Genomic DNA, 17,206 nt, shown 5'->3' on the forward strand with positions numbered 1-17,206 from the left:
GAGAACAAAGAATCTTCCACTTGGGAGGAATCCAAGAAGCTCTTTATCCCTCTAATTTTACAGAAGAGCAAGCTAAGGCAGAGAAAAACTAAGCAAGTCGCCCCTTGCCACAAAGCTAGGTAGTCCCGGGCCAGCAATCTTTCTCCTCCCCCCGCGCTTAGGAGCCTGTTCACAGGCAAGAACAGTTTGTTGAAGGAGCACGCTCAGTGCACTGACAAATCCATGCAGATCCAGAATGGTGCTCTCCCTTAAACCCCGAGTCCCTTATTCCGATGCTCCATTCACACAAGCATCACACTGGCTGCCTCGACCCCCATGGAGGCAGCATGCCGCTCAAGGGCAGGGAACATGTGTGTCTCCCTGGAAATCCCACCCCAGGGCCCACCCTGCTTCCTCTGCCATGTAGTCTTCATGACCACCCCAAGGGAGACAACCACAGGAAAGCACTGAAAACAGTTCAGTGCTAAACAAAGGCCCAGTACCGCTCCCTCTCCTTTTCAGAAAGTTTATGGCAGTTGCTAACCACGCATTTGGTTACTAATCATACATTGCCCTATGACAGCTCCACCGCTACTGTATTGAGCACCCATCAACACCTTTTATTGCTCGTTAACTTAGGCTGTGCTTAGGCTGTGCCTCCCAAACCGGCAAGAAGCCTGTGAGGGTCCGGAGGACTTCTCCAGACTCTGGCACCACCTTTTCCCTCCCTGCCCCCACCATTGCACCCTGGCCACCTGCCATACACACCCCATCCAACGCAAGGCTATGTACATTCCAGGCACTCAAGAAATAGTTGTCTTTTGGGGCGCCTGGGTGGCGCAGTCGGTTACGTGTCCGACTTCAGCCAGGTCACGATCTCGTGGTCCGTGAGTTCGAGCCCCGCGTCTGGGGCTGATGGCTCTGGGCTGATGGCTCAGAGCCTGGAGACTGTTTCCGATTCTGTGTCTCCCTCTCTCTCTGCCCCTCCCCCGTTCATGCTCTGTCTCTCTCTGTCCCAAAAATAAATAAACGTTGAAAAAAAAAATTAAAAAAAAAAAAGAAATAGTTGTCTTTTGACATTTCTGAGCTCTTAACAGATAACTGTAGGTGCTGATGATAAAAGTGATGTGTAAGAAGAGCTGAACAGAGTTCTGGAGCAAGGCTGATACAACCTGGTTTCTAGTCCGGCTCAACCACAACCCATCCAGCCTTGTGACACTGACATCACTTCCCACCTCTGGGTCTCTGATGATCTTTCTGGTCCCTTCCATGCCATCCGATGGTGTAAAACTACTACAGTAAAGTGAGGTAGAAGTGGACTCTTACCCAGAGATGTGTAAATTTGAGTGAAATTTGGGGCCCCCTCCTGGCCAAAGTGGTTTTAGCACCTTTAACTCCAGCAGCTGGCCCTAAGGGATCCCTTACAGTCAGTCCTCAGCTGACCTCTGGCCAGGTATGAATGACCTGCCAATATATGGACTATACACATTCAGGGCATTCCTGCTTCTCTATTTCTTTTCTTCCTTCCTTCCTTTCTCTCTCTCTCTCTCTCTCTCTCTCTCTCTCTCTCTCTCTCTTTCAGATCAGCCCTAATAGTCTTATGTTTGGGGAGTATCTTAAGGATGGTCTCTCCTGAATTTGAAGTAGACACTGAGGCCAACTTCTATATTCTCCAGAGAAAGGTAAATTGCTGGCCAGACTTCTCCTTTCTTTGGTTGCTGTGGAATGGAACCGGGATGAGGTGCCAGAATTGCCCTATCGGTTCAGCCCCACTGTTCAATAATAACAGGCCCCTCCTGCTTGCCAAACCAGCAGGTAGGGGAAGCCACCTCTCTCTGTCACCCAACACAGTAAGTATATCAGTGAAATCTCAACAGGCTTATTTACATGGTGTCATTGAGAGTCTCAGCATCCTGTCTTAGCCTTGACTCTGGTGAGGGTTCTTACGCAGCAGAATTTTTTGATAGAACCACTTTCAAGTTCCAAACTTGGCAAATGATCATGCCCCTGGAATACCAGAGGGAAATCCAATAACTTGCATGGCCAAAGAGGACAAGGACATAATTTGATTCACAGAGGGGGGGAAAAAGTATTATTCTATAACCCCAGATATCTGGTCCCCAGACCAGGGCATTTTGTTTTAAGAGCCTCAGTTTGAGAGTATGGATGGTTTCATATATCTATCTCAACTAGTGAGCATGCCTTCAAGTGTATTCCTGCCTGGTTGAGGTCACTAGCATCATCTTGTATAAAAGATCAGTCTGCGTAGTTCCATTTGACCATAAACCACCAAAGATTTTCTTTTTCAAAATCCCCTGAATTTTCCAGAAGCTGACAAACCCTAAGTTGGCCACTGGATGACCAAAAGAACAGAAAAAAAAAAAAGTCACTTGGGAAATTCAAAGGCGGTTTCTTTAAATAGTCCAAAGCCACAAAAAAAAAACAAAAAATAGGAGTCTGGTTTTGGTTTGACCCCCAATTTTTTTTTCAGTTTTGTATTCAGAAATGTCATAAAATACTGTTCTTCATCCTTTTTGAACTCATATGTCTATTTCAAGTGAAAGATTCAAGACTCAAACTCAGGTCTGGCTCCAGCTTATGTCCTGCCTTCTCTGTCTGAAGCAGAAGATAACCCCATTGTTGATTCATTGCTTACCCAATAGGCTAGAGCAGGCAGAGTAGACTTTATTTAGTAGACTGGATTTTCGCACCTAGGCGAATCTGGCTGGGATTTGGACTGTCAACAAGGTGTTGCCCTAGGCAGATTACTATGATCACTTTGATTAATGTTACTGCCTAATATATGAATAGCACATATCTTAGTTAAGACTCTGGTTTACAAATATTAGAAATTGAACTAGTTCAGCTAAAAAAAGAAAAGGGTTCTTTATTTCCCGTATACAGTGGTTGCTCCTATCCACAGACATCAGGGCTTCTCAGAACCAGGAAGTAGCAAATCTTTGAGAACATGCTCATTTTCTCCATCTCTTATCTCTGCTTAGTACTGTGTGTTCTATTTTATTCTTCTCTATCTGCAGACCATGTTTCTCTGCTTCTTCACCCACATAGCAAGGGCCCCCCAGTGCCCAAGTATCTACCACTCCCTCAATTCCAGACACACCTGAGACTCACTGGCTGCCTCTGGACTCCAGATCCCAGTTCCCAGGAAAAACAATCTCATTGGCTTAGCTTGAGTCACATGTCCACCACATGTCCACAGTTATCATGGGGTGGAGTTATCTATTACAAACACGACTCTGGAGAGCTAACCCACTAAGAAACAAGGCTGATACGAGTGGCCCATACACTCCAGAATATGCCTACTAAGTTATTGTTCACTTTTAAAGGGACTTCATTTGTTTATTTATTCACTCAATGAATATTTAAGCTACCAACATGTTCCCCCACTCCACTAGGAACTGGGGCTGTATACACGTGGGGCAAACCAGACCAAAGTCCTTGTCCTCAGAAAATCTTACCACCTTTAGGGAAGATAGATATTGTTTTAAAAATCTTACAGGCGTTCCTGGGTAGCTTAGTCGGTTAAGCGTCTGACTCTTGATCTAGGCCCAGGTCATGATCTCACGGTTTATGAGATTGAGGCCCACATTGGGCTCCTCGCTGACAGCGGGAGCCTACCTGGGATTGTCTCTCTCCCTCTCTCTCTGCCCCTCCTCTGCTTGCTGTCTCTCTCAAAATGAATAAACACTTTTTAAAAGCATACAAATAAATGTAAAATTATAATTCTGACAAATGTTATCAAGGTGAGACAAACATACACCAAAGTATGAATGGCGGTAATCTCTGGGGATGGAAATTTAAAGTCTTAAATTTTCAAAATTAATTTATTTAAAAATTTAAAAATTTTATAGCATACACGTCCTTCTGTAATAATAATTTTTTAAATTTTTAAAAGGATCACTATCCTGGTGAAGGGCCCAGTAGGTGAAAGGGACAGCTAGAAATTCTGCAGTGGTATACAGGAGGCGACAAGAGCTTGGACTAGGATGATGGTCTTGGGGTGAAGTGAAGGGAACTGGAGGAGACAGAGTGGCCTCTGGTTGGTCAGGGATGAGGGAAGTAGAGGTACTAAGGACAGTTGTAGTTTCTCGGCCTGTGGAACTGGGAGGATGGACAGTGGTGCTACTCAGTTTTCTGACTTTCTTCTAGTCTATAATATATAGGGGCTGGTCTAGTCAATATCAATAGTTCCCTTTAGCTATCATCACAATAACCATAGTAATATCAGCAATTGTTTAGTAAGGCCCTACTGTGTGCTGTGCCAGGAATTCTGCTGAGTGAGCACCATACTCACGTATCTATTCCACAAATGGGAATTTAGTCAAAGAGAATAGCCTCCCTCGCGGAGTTGAACTAGGTAGAGGAAACAATGGATCAGGCAAGGGAAAACCAAGACTTTGGGGCCCCCTCCAATCTCTATTTTTTTTTTAATGTTCACTTATTTATTTTTTTAATTTTTTTTTTTTTTTTTTTTTTTGAGACAGAGAGAGACATAGCATGAACGGGGGAGGAGCAGAGAGAGAGAGGGAGACACAGAATCTGAAGCAGGCTCCAGGCTCTGAGCTGTCAGCACAGAGCCCGACGCAGGGCTTGAACTCACGGACCATGAGATCGTGACCTGAGCCGAAGTCGGATGCTTAACCGACTGAGCCACCCAGGCGCCCCAGTTCACTTATTTATTTTTGAGAGAGAGCACAAGCTGGGGAGGAGGAGAGAGAGAGAGAGGGGGAGACACAGAATTCAAACCACTTTCCCAGGCTCTGAGCTGTCAGCACAGAGCCCAACATGGGGCTCGAACTCACGAACTGTGGGATCATGACCCGAGCCAAAGTCAGATGCTTAACCGACAGAGCCATCCAGGTGCCCCTCAAATCTCTATTTTTTTTTTTAAATTTTTTTTAACATTTATTTATTTTTGAGACAGAGAGAGACAGAGCATGAACGGGGGAGGGGCAGAGAGAGAGGGAGACACAGAATCGGAAGCAGGCTCCAGGCTCTGAGCCATCAGCCCAGAGCCTGACGCGGGGCTCGAACTCACGGACCGCAAGATCGTGACCTGAGCTGAAGTCGGATGCTCAACCGACTGAGCCACTCAGGCGCCCCTCTATTTTTTTTTTTTAATGTTTGTTCAGCATCTATTTAATGAGGGCAGGGAGAAAGAAATTTTCTACTAAATGTGCACTTCTTTCTCCACATTCAGAGTAAGGCGTTTATTACGAGGATTGAAAGCAATGTTTTCTTTCTCTTTTTTTTTAAATTATTGTTTTAATGTTTATTTTTGAGAGAGACAGACAGAGCACAAGAGGGGGAGGGGCAGGGAGAGAGGGAGACACGGAATCCGAAGCAGGCTCCAGGCTCTGAGCTGTCAGCACAGACCCCGATGCATGGGGTTCAAACTCTCGAACTGTGAGATCATGACCTGAGTGGAAGTCGGACATTTGACAGACTGAGCCACCCAGGTGCCCTGAAAACAATGTTTTCTGAATCATCTTTTATTTCCTGGTTTTCCATAGTGGGATAATGTCACTCACACACTTCCTATGAGTAAAAGTAACTTACATGGATATAGCTTCAAAATCTTAAAAGATATTTTAAAAGATATTTTGAGAGTTTCTTTTTTTTCTTCCTTTAACTTTCATGGAGGTCAGATGTTTGCTATTTTTTGAAGTTCTCTTTTTTTGATTTTGGGGGAGGGGAGAGGAGGAGGATGTTTTCTGAATAGTTAACTTCTTGGGAGGCATACTAAAAGTTTGAACTTACTTAAAACCAATCATTCCTTCCAAGGAAATAGCTCTAGGCCGTGGATTACTGCACATTGACCTTGCAGCTGGGAGTGACCACTGCTGACTTGCAAAGCTGAGCTGGCTGGGGTCAGAGCTGGTCCAGCCCAGTCTACAAGTGCAAAGCATCCTGTACAGGCACCCTGCAAGAAATACTCCACAGAGATGGGAGGCGGTGGTGAGAAGGGATTTGTAATTTCCACTTGAGGACGCTGTTTAATGTGGCAGGAACTGGACCTTTTGTGCCAGCAGATCCTTGGAAAATCCCACCCTTTCAGGCCAAAACTTAGTTATTTGTCTACCCTGCTTACCACATGACAGGTTACCGCTGCTCAGATTTTCAGAAAGAAAATAGAAAACTCTCACCAATGGATAGCCAAGAGACCCTATAGATAATGTCTGATTATTAATTCATGATATTATTAAAACAGAAGAATGCCAGCTCCACAAGCACAGGATGTTGGTCTGTTTTCTTACCCACAACACACCCCCATTGCTGAGAACAATGTCTGACACATGACAAGTTTTCATTAACTAAATGATAATATTTTTTTACTTTTTGGGGGCCATATGATCTCTGCTACAACTACTCAACTCTGAATAGTATGCCCATGCTATCACCCTGTAATTTCACTCCTAGTACACATCCAAGAGAAATTAGTGAATATGTCCAACTAAAAAAGAAATGTACAAAAGTATTTATAGCAGCACTATTCATAATTACTCAAAACTGAAAGCCACTCTGATGCCCACTAAAGCTGAGTAGACCAATAAATGGTGTTATATTCATACAATAGAATATTATATACCAGCGATAAGAACAAACAACTGTTATATACAACAAACTGGATGACTGAAGACATAATGTTGAGCAAAGAGACTCCAAGGGCACCTACTATATGATTTCATTTATATAAAGTTCAAAACAGTCAAAATTAATTTATGGTGGTAGAGATCATATTAGTGGCTGCCTCTAAGAAGTATAAACTGGGAGGGGGCACAAAGAACAGTGGCTGCTCCATCTTGATCTGGGTGGAAGTGTTAAGCCACCTGCTAGAGTTGAGCATGGCAGTGTTATGTAATATCTTGCTATGGACTGAATGTTTGTGTAACCCCTTCCCCCCCCCCCCCCCCCGCCCCGACAAAAAAACTCCTTATAATGAAATCCTAATCCCCAGTGTGATGGTATTTGGAGCCAGGGACTTTGGGAGGAAATGAGGTCATGAGGGTGGAGCCCTCATGATGCGATTAGTGCCCTTATAAATAGAGACACAAGATGGCTTGTTTCTTCTCTCTCTCTCTCTCTCTCTCTCTCTCTCTCTCTCTCTCTCTCCTCCCCTGCCCCACCCCCCACCTGTGTGAAGAAACCAAGAGGAGGGTCCTCAGCAAAACCCACCCATGCTGGCATTCTGATCCCAGACTTACCAGACTCCAGAACTATGAGAAATAAATGTCTGTTGTTTAAGCCACTCAGTCTATGAAATTCTTGTCATGGTAGCCAGAACTGACGAAGACAGACCTCAATTTTTCAAACTTGTTTTTTTTTTTTTTCAAGTAGACTCCATGCACAGGCTCGAACCCATGACCCTGAGATCAAGACCTGAGCTGAGATCAAGAGTCAGACACTTAACCAACTGAGCCACCCAGAGGTACCCCAGACCTCAATTTTTTTTTAAAAAAAGAATGAAATAAAACTAAATAAGTAAAGATTCTGGTGAGTAAAAACAATGCATGTTGTAGAAGGATGTGTATAGTATACCATTTATGTAAATGTTAAAAATAAAAATCAATATTACACATAATATATGTTTAGGGATATATACATCTGTGGTTAAAATACTCAAATGGACAGGAGGGATACATACCAACTTCAGGATAGTGGTTACCTCTGGTGAGAGAGGGGACCCAGAAGATTCTGTAATTGTAGTAATATATGTAATTTAAAAAAGAATTGGGGCGCCTGGGTGGCGCAGTCGGTTAAGCGTCCGACTTCAGCCAGGTCACGATCTCGAGGTCCGGGAGTTCGAGCCCCGCGTCGGGCTCTGGGCTGATGGCTCAGAGCCTGGAGCCCGTTTCCGATTCTGTGTCTCCCTCTCTCTCTGCCCCTCCCCCGTTCATGCTCTGTCTCTCTCTGTCCCAAAAATAAATAAACGTTGAAAAAAAAAATTTTTTTTAAATAAAAATAAAAAAGAATTGAATGTGGTGAAATGCTAATATTTGCTAAACTTGCGTGGTGAGAACTTATTTTTCATATTGCGCTCTGTACTGTGAACTGTGCTTGAAATATTCATAATTTTTAAATTATTAAAAATGAATATATAAAATCAATCCATAGGGGCAATGAATGCACCTTGACAGGTGCATTCAGAATTCAGAGGTTGGTGGTTAGGGATGTCCGTTCCAGGTTTCTGTTAGCTTCAGCAACCTGTTTCTGGATTTTGTAATTGTTGAACAGCATCAGGTGGCCTCCATTCACACAGAGACATTCCTTGCAAATAGTAACAGTCTTTAAGCAACTTGTCTGGCAGTCTTCTGACACTTCAGTGAAACCGTTCCAGAAGCTTGCAAGAAAAGTAACAAGAATTTTCTGTTTCAGTTATGTGACTAATAATAACTAACAACTGCTCACATTCTTCAACTGATTCCATTTCAAGGGGGTCAGTGAGGAGTTCCTCTGCTAGATTTTACCTTCAATGCTCAGCAAAACAAAACAAAACAAAACACAACAAAAAAAACCCTTTTCAGATATACTTTGTAACTCTATAAAGTGTTCAATGGTACTCTTTAAAAAATCTGATCTCTTAGAATCTTAATGTGTCACATATCTTGCAAAATTTCAAATAAGAAGTATTATGTTTTAACATAGAGCTGTGACTTAAGTTGGATGTCATTTGCTAACTTTTTATCTTGTTGTTATTGTTAACACTTTACCTTAAGATAAAGCACTCAATACTTTAAATTCTCAATATAGGGGCGCCTGGGTGGCTCAGTCGGGTAGGCCTCCAACTCCTGATTTTGACTCAGGTCATGAACTTACTGTTCGTGAGATGGAGCCCTGAGTAGGACTCTGTGTTGACAGTGTGGTGCCTGCTTGGGATTCTCTCTCTCCCCCTCCCCTGCTTGTGCTCTCTCTCGCTCTCTCAAAATAAATAAATAAACATTTAAATAAATAAATTCTCAATATGAAACATAATCTCAATATTGCAATGCAGCTTCAGCCTGCTCAGGTTTGTAAAAGTACCAGTTAAAGGATTAAATTTAAATTGAGTTCATTTAAATAAAAGAAGTATTTACATAATAATAGGTTTTCGTTAACCGGATAGAGAGTAGTTTATTTTCTCACTTGAAATGGTCACATCAGCATCTTGCTCTGTCCTGAAAAGGAAAAAGTAAATTCTAGATCTCACTGCCCATATTGGTGCAATAATCCAAAAAGGTCTAATGAGGGTTCCATGGGAGGTCTGCACCTCAGCATCACTGAGATGGTATATACATACAGTGCATTTTAAGATGCTGTCTTCTTGATACTGGCTAATGCTTGATGTGTGTATCATATTGTAACCAAACTGAATTTGCTCCTTGGTGAGTCACAACTAGAAACTACACCAGGTGGAGTTGTCACACAAAGGAAACTTTATTTGCAGCAAACGAGATGACAGGGAGTAACTTCCAAAGTTGTGACTCCCTGAGCAGGAGTGAACGGCTTCCTTTAATTTAGGGTTAGGATAAATATTTAGAAAGGGGAATTTTGTCATCATATGTAGAGGCGGGCCTAAGTTGTTCATGTGCTTTAAACGTGCCTATACGTACATTGTATGTTATGTAAATGAGTCTTACGCTCTTCTGGGAGGGGGTGCGGAGATTTTAGTGTAACAATGAGGTAAAGGCAACTGTTGGTCTCTCAGACTCCATGGGTCACTCCATGGTCCATCTGTGCAGGTGTGAATTGGGGGTTAAGTTCAAATTGGCCTGAGCCTGCCGGAGCTCCTCATCCAGGCAGTTGTTATTGCTTGAGGGGTAGTTTTGATTTCTATCATGGGATGCTATACCCGTGGGTCTTTTGCCTGGGTTCAGAGATAAGCTGTAAAGAAGAGCTTCAGGAAAAATGTGGGACAAAGGTTGATGGGCACAAGCAAGTGAGCAGTAAATGCCAGGTCTTGGGGATCTAGCTGGTGACAATGTGACACCGGACCCTGGCACAGAAACAACTTGATGGAACCCACCACTTCCTCACTGCCCCCACCCCAATCATTATTTTCTTACCATTTGAATGTCACTACTATATATTTTTGCCAATATTTCATGGTGCGTGTGTGTGTGTGTGTGTGTGTGTGTGTTTTAATCTTCCTTATAATAGCTATTCTGACTGCATATATTGTCAGAGGAAGCATGGTACAGAAAGTGTGGGTCTGGGTTTGGATTCCTGCTCTGTCATTATTCTTTGTGCAACCTTTTAAACTTTTTAAGCTTTGTGTGAGTCATTTAACGTCTCTAAGCTTCAGATTCTTGCCTATAAAATGGAGATAATAAAACTTATTGGGGGGGGGGTCACTGTCAGATGAACATGAAACAATTCATAGGAAATGGTCAGCCCAGTGTCGGCACACGGTAAATCTTTGGCAAGTGTTAGCCACCTCCACCACCATCATCATTATTTACTATAAAATGAGCACGTCTGTTCTCTGGTCCTGCTGGTTTGTAAAGATCCTACATAACCTTAATCTTCAAAACAGTAAGCAACTTGGATTCATTCATTCATTCAATAACTATTGAGGACTTACTCTGTGATAAGCTAGACCGGGGCTCTGCCCTTAAGGAGCTTGCATTTTTAGTGTGATTTGTGCATTTGCAAATTTCTCTCTGGGTGGGGTGATCAGGCAGTGGTGTCTGTTGCTCTTTCAAAGTGCCCATTGCTTGCTGCTCCATTACTGATAGGTCGTACTGATAATGGCTTGAGGCTTTCTAAGCTTTTCCTTAATAGTATGTCCTTCTCCTTGGTGTGCGATGTGTTATTTGTGGGCGGCACTGGGAGCGCATTTTCATCACCAGACTTCTTTGCATATGTTTTTACAAAAACATTAAGCTGTTCGTTTTCCGTGGAATGAAACTGAAAGCCTTGTTTTCATGCTCCACTGTGTTTAGTCTCAAAATGGCATTGTAGCTTGGCAGGGTCTATAAAACTAATTTGCAAAATTTACTACACAAAACGTATTTAGGACTCAGGTAATTTTTATTGCCATAAAAGGTGGCTTCTCAAAACAACTAAATATCCTCCTCCTCTCTTTTTTTTTTTTTTTTTTTTTTTTTTTTAGTGTTTATTTTTGAGTGATAGAGACAAAGCATGAGTTGGGAGGGGCAGAGAGAGAGAGGGAGACACAATCTTTTTTTTTTTTTAATTTTTTTTTTAACGTTTATTTTATTTTTGGGACAGAGAGAGACAGAGCATGAACGGGGGAGGGGCAGAGAGAGAGGGAGACACAGAATCAGAAGCAGGCTCCAGGCTCTGAGCCATCAGCCCAGAGCCCGACGCGGGGCTCGAACTCATGGACCACGAGATCGTGACCTGAGCTGAAGTTGGAGGCTTAACCGACTGAGCCACCCAGGCGCCCCAGCGAGACACAATCTGAAACAGGCTCCAAGCTCTGAGCTCTCAGCACAGAGCCCGATTCAAGGCTCGAACTTGGGAACAGCGAGATCATGAGCTAGGCTGAAGTCGGACACTTAACCGACTGAGCCCCCCAGAAGCCCCTCATCCTCCTCTCTTGCCTTGGAGTGTCTTTGCATGAGCATTTGTAGTATATTGCTTTTGTCAGTCAGTGAGGCTGATGCTTTGAAGAATTGGTCTAAGATGGCATATTTGATATCTTGGTCCTGATCAAACTCATCCCACTCCGATTTTCTTTTTAAATATTTTGTTTTTAACCAATGAAATCCATTTTTAATTTTAAGGGTGATTAAAAAACTGTTTTAAATGTTTATTTATTTTTGAGAGAGAGAGACAGAGACAGAGAGACAGAGCACAAGTGGGGGAAGGACAGAGAGAGAGGGAGGCACAGAATCCAAAGCAGGCTCCAGGCTCCGAGCTGTTAGCACAGAGCCTAATGCAGGGACTCAAACTCACAAACTGTGAGATCATGACCTGAGCTGAAGTCTGATGCTTAACTGACTGAGCCACCCAGGCGCCCTTAGTTTTAAGGGTAATTTTTAAAGCCTACTTGAAGACAATATTACATGAATACACATTAGCTATTCAGGCACTCATGTCTAACAACTATAGTAGGACAGTGCCTTGATGGGAAATATAACATAGAAACTAGTTATTGCAGGACTGACTAGTGAACTATAATGAAGGCAGTAGCCCTGTGGTCACCAATGTGTTCCTGTTTGGAATTACAGCACATTTGGATGTGGACATTGTTGTCTGAGTTTTTTAATGTTTATCTATTTTTGACAGAGAGAGAGAGACAGAGCATGAGCAGGGGAGGGGCAGAGAGAGAGGGAGACACAGAATCGAAAGCAGGCTCCAGGCTCTGAGCTGCCAGCACAGAGCCGGATACGGGGCTCGAACTCACAGACCGCGAGATCATGACCTGAGCAAAAGTCGGATGCTCAACTGACTGAGCCACCCAGGTGCCCCTGTTGTCTGAGTTTTAAACATAGTTAAAGCATAGTTTTGAATTTTTAATTTTTGCAGAGTAATGTGTTGCCAAATTCTGTTTACATGGAGACTTATAGATGTGTATCAGGCACTGGCAGTGTCCTGCCCATTCTCCCCTCAGCCCATTCCAGAGATCTGTAGTTTCAGTGGACTTTCCTTACACGATGGCAGCATCTCCTCTCAAGCACCTGTGTTTCTCTATTTGACAACTTTCTTTGACTTTACTCTATAGAAGCGATAGCCCCCATGAGTAACATAGAACCAGTGAGGAGCTAGAGGTGGTGAATAAATCCCCCAACTCGTTCCTTGGACAATTCTGAGGTGTGTCCACACAGTCTCTCGAGGGGTACAGTGGGATTGATCACCGATCACCAAAAGGGCTACCCCGTGCATTAACACACCTTCATTGAGTTTCTCCCTCTCCCGTCTCACTTCTCCATACCCCCACCATGCTTCTTTGGATTACGTTCCTTCAAAATTACCTGCATCCAAATCATTGACGTGGGACTGCTTTGAGGGGAGCCCATAGCTGGACACTGCATAATGCATATTAAATGATGTAGAAGGATTCACACCTAACTGATAAGGATGTGGTAGGCACAAAATGAAGTGGCTGTCCAGCTCACAGTAGTTCTCCCACTTACTGCACCTATGCTACCTCTTTCCTTCTGAAGAACTCTTCTCCTCCCAAAAAGAACTGCCTCCCTGGCCATACTGATGAGTTGAAATTGAGGACTGAGCCATGAAGAACACCCCATGCCATTGCAAGTGTGATCGTCCATAGAGAGAATGTAACCCATATTGGAAGAACCAGAAATCTTCCTGGGATTTTTCTAACTGATGCTACAGGAAGAGCATAGCTCCCACCAGAGCTATGAAGTCATGAACCCAGAGCTGACCCCTGGTCAGAGCTCTCTCACCACACAGAGAAGCCTGCACACAATGTGAGAGAATACAACGAGTTCTCAGAGAGAGGCAAGAGATGGGCTTCGGGAGTATCTTCACGGCATTTGAGTCCCTAGGACAGTTGATCCTAAACCAGCTCCACTCCATCCCTCCCCACAGTTTGGTTAAGTGGACTTCGCCGCACATCACTATGTTGGCATAAGCTAATTAAAGACTTATCATTTACAACCAAAGAACCTGACTATAGATGTTTACCTCTGGGGCAGAAAGTTGGGTTGGGAGTGAGAATGTAGATCAGGAGGAGCACTTTTTAGATACTGTGATTTGTTGTTGTTGTTGTTGTTTCCAGCTCTCTGATGAATTTCTCCTCTCTTCACCCAGTATATGCGTCTTCTACTGTAGACTCTTTGACATATTTATCAAAGTTATTTTAAAGTCCTTGTCTGCTAAGTCTAGCATCTGGGTTGTTTGAGCCTGTTTCTATTGACTGACTTATGTCTTGATTATAGGTTAGTCACATTTTTTCTTCACATATCTAGTAATTTTTGTATAGTGAATATTGTGAATATGTTCTAGAGACTGGACTGCGTTATCTTCCTCTGATGAACATTTTCTTGCAGTGGGCAGGGAAATTACTGGTTGGATTAGGACTCTTAAAACTTGCTTTTAGGTTTTGTTAGGGTGGGTCTATTTTAGTTTTCACCTTAGTGCTAGGGTGAATGCCGTAGTCAGAGAGATGGTCTTCAATCAAAGTGTGGCCTTCCATGGTTGCAGTTGAAAGTTTGAGCTGTTTCCCAAACTGCTATAGCTTGGTAAGACTTTCAGTTCCAAATTCTGTCTTCCCTGTGATGGACAATTGCCTAAATCTCTGCTCAGTCTCTCTCAGTCATCAGCTGTTGTTTTCCCCGTGGAATCCTTAGAGTCTCACCTGGACATGTACAGTTCGAGGGTCAGCCAAGGATTGAGAATAATTTTTACACATATCTGGGGGCTTCGCACTCTGTCGACTCTCTCCTTTCCAGAATTTTCTCAATTTTCAGCCACTTTTATTGCAAACTCCTTCTCAGAATCATTAGTCCCTCAAGGACCCCTACCCTGTGCCAGCTGACTGTGGTTTTCCAAGGGTAGTCCTGAGACTAGTAGGATTAGCATCCCATGGGAACTGGTTAGAAATGCAAAATTTAGGGCTCCACCCCAGGCCCGGTGAATCAGAAACTCTGGGGCTGGAGTCCAGCAATCTAAATTCTAACAAGCGCTCCCGAGATACTAATACACACTAAAGTTTTAGAATGATTGCCTTAGGGGAAAGGCCATATAAATGTGGATCTCACTCAGAGTGTTTCCCTTCCTTTACTGTCTGGATGCTCTCCAGTGCCATTAAATAGGTCGGTGCGCTTTTCTTTGGGGGGTGGGGGGGGGGGGGGAAGGGGAGGTGTTCCAGAATTCATAATCATCATTTGTAGAAGGGATTATCCTTAAACAACCTACTCTGTCAGATGGGAATTTTGACATTCACTTTTCAGTATATATTCTATACTATATACTGCTTTTATTTTTTCTTCTAAGAACATATATTCTTTGTCATTTGAAAGATGAATCTAAAATACTTAAAAAGTTGTTTTAATGTTTATTTTTTAGAGAGAGAGAGCACGTGCATGCACACACACACACACACACACACACACACACACACACGTGTGAGTGGGGGAGGGGCAGAGAGGGAATCCCACGCAGGCTCCCTGCTGTCAGTGCAGAGTCTGACTTGGGCTCCCTCTCATGAACTGTGAGATCATGACCTGAGCCAAAAATCAAGAGTGGTATGCTCAACCGACTGAGCCACGCAGCTGCCCTTAAAATACCCTTAATTGAGATTTGAATAAAATGTTTGTAAAACCCTAGAAGGACCTTATAGTTTTATGGAACACAGCCTGAAAATCTCTAGTTTAAACCAAATGATTGACAGTATGGGTCATGATTAGCTTCAACCGTGCATAGGAGTATCTCCATGGCAACTGTCACCATAGCATCAGGCCTATGACAAAGGTGGTAAATGAACGTGTACAGAGTGGGGAGGAATTCCTGGTCCCAGGAGATTCCAGGAAATCTCAGACACATGCCTTGCACCTTGATAGAGGAAGCGTCTAGGTAGTAACCAAATGAAAATGAAGTCTTTGCTAAGAGCAGCCATATGACTAGCATTCCAGCCTGTTTTTGGAAGGAGGCTCTTTCCCACTCCTGTGGGTCATATTCACATCAGCTTTGGTTCACCAGGCCTCACGTGTTAACCTCACCTGCTCATATTCCCCAAAGTGCAGAGGGTTGTTACTCCTCAATGAAAAGAGGGACTCCCCTTCGAGAAGGGGAGTATTCTCAGAATTCCCACCCCACCAGACCTACGGGATGGTTCATCTAAAAAATCACCCCCACCTTTACCTCTGCCCCCATCCCCAGACAGACCCACTGGTGTTTTATCCACTAGGGAGCAGGCAGTGGGCAGTGCTTCTTCAACTTTAATGTGTAACATGAGTCCCCTGTGGCTCTTGACAAAATGTAAATCTTGATTTAGTAGGTGTTATGGACTGAACAGTGTTCCTTCAAAATTCATATGTTGAAGTCCTAACCCCCACTACCTTAGAATGTGACTGCATTTGGAGATAGGGTCTTTAAAGAAGTAATTAAAGCTAAATTAGGTTCTGGAGATGGGCTCTAATCCATCTAATGTGACCGGTCTCTTTATAAGAGGGAAACACAGACACAGAGGGAAGACCATGTGAAGACATGGGGAGAAGATGGCCATCCCCAAGCCAAGTAGAGAGGTTCCGGAGGTAACCAACCCTGCAGACACCTTAACCTTGAACTTTAAGACTCCAGAACTGTAAGAAAATGAATGTCTGTTGTTTAAGTCCCCCAGTGTGTGCTACTTTGTTGTAGCAGCCCTACAGACTAATATAGGAGGTCTGGGGAGGGAACTGAGAGTTTGCGTTTCTAACAAGCTCCTGGATGATGCTGATGCTGCCAGTCCGAGGAACACACCTTGAGTAGCCAAGACCTGGAAAATCGGGTCCCCCTTTTTTTTTATGGCATTGTCAGCAGCTTCCCAAATCACTGAGTGGGTGGGAGAGAAGAGCACTTTTCCCCAAACTCTGCCTTCCTAAGATGGCTAAGGCAATTGTTTGCACCTTTTTATATTTGCATTACTTTTGAAATATTATAAATGTGAGGCAACTTTCAGGGGATGAGGTTAGATTACATATACAAATAAAATGGGCTGTAGATAAACTGGGGAAATCATGCCTCGTCTGATGTGAGCAGCTGCCACTCTGTCTCTGAGCCAGAATGTGAGCTTAGCGTGGTCATAGTTTCCAGTTTCGAGAGAAGCTAGAAATTTGGATCTTTACATTAAGTCTCTAAATTTTTAAACTTTTAAACGTTGGCAACTCCTTCTGAAATGTGAGGCAAAGGAGCCCCCCTGAGGTCATGGACATGTTGTTGATCTATATACTGTTTTGAAACATACATATGTAAAAATTCATTAAGCTATATGATTAAGATTTGTACAATTTACTACTTGTAATTTATGCCACAATAAAAAATCCGCATGGGAATGATGCATATCAACCTCAAGGTCACCTATGGGGGTAGAGGCAGGGGAGGAATGGGGTTTTTACTTGTGTCTCTAACGTTATATTTCGTTAAAGAGATGTGGGGCACCTGAGGGGCTCAGTCAGTTAAGCATCCAACTTTGTTTGGGTCATTATCTTGTGGTTCTTAGGTTCGAGCCCCGCATCAGGCTCTGTGCTGACAGCTCAGAGCCTGGAGCCTGCTTCGGGTTCTGTGTCTCCTTCTCTTTCTGCCCCTCCCC

This window comes from Felis catus, chromosome D2 (assembly GCF_018350175.1).
Source record: "Felis catus isolate Fca126 chromosome D2, F.catus_Fca126_mat1.0, whole genome shotgun sequence".
Classification (NCBI taxonomy): domain Eukaryota; kingdom Metazoa; phylum Chordata; class Mammalia; order Carnivora; family Felidae; genus Felis; species Felis catus.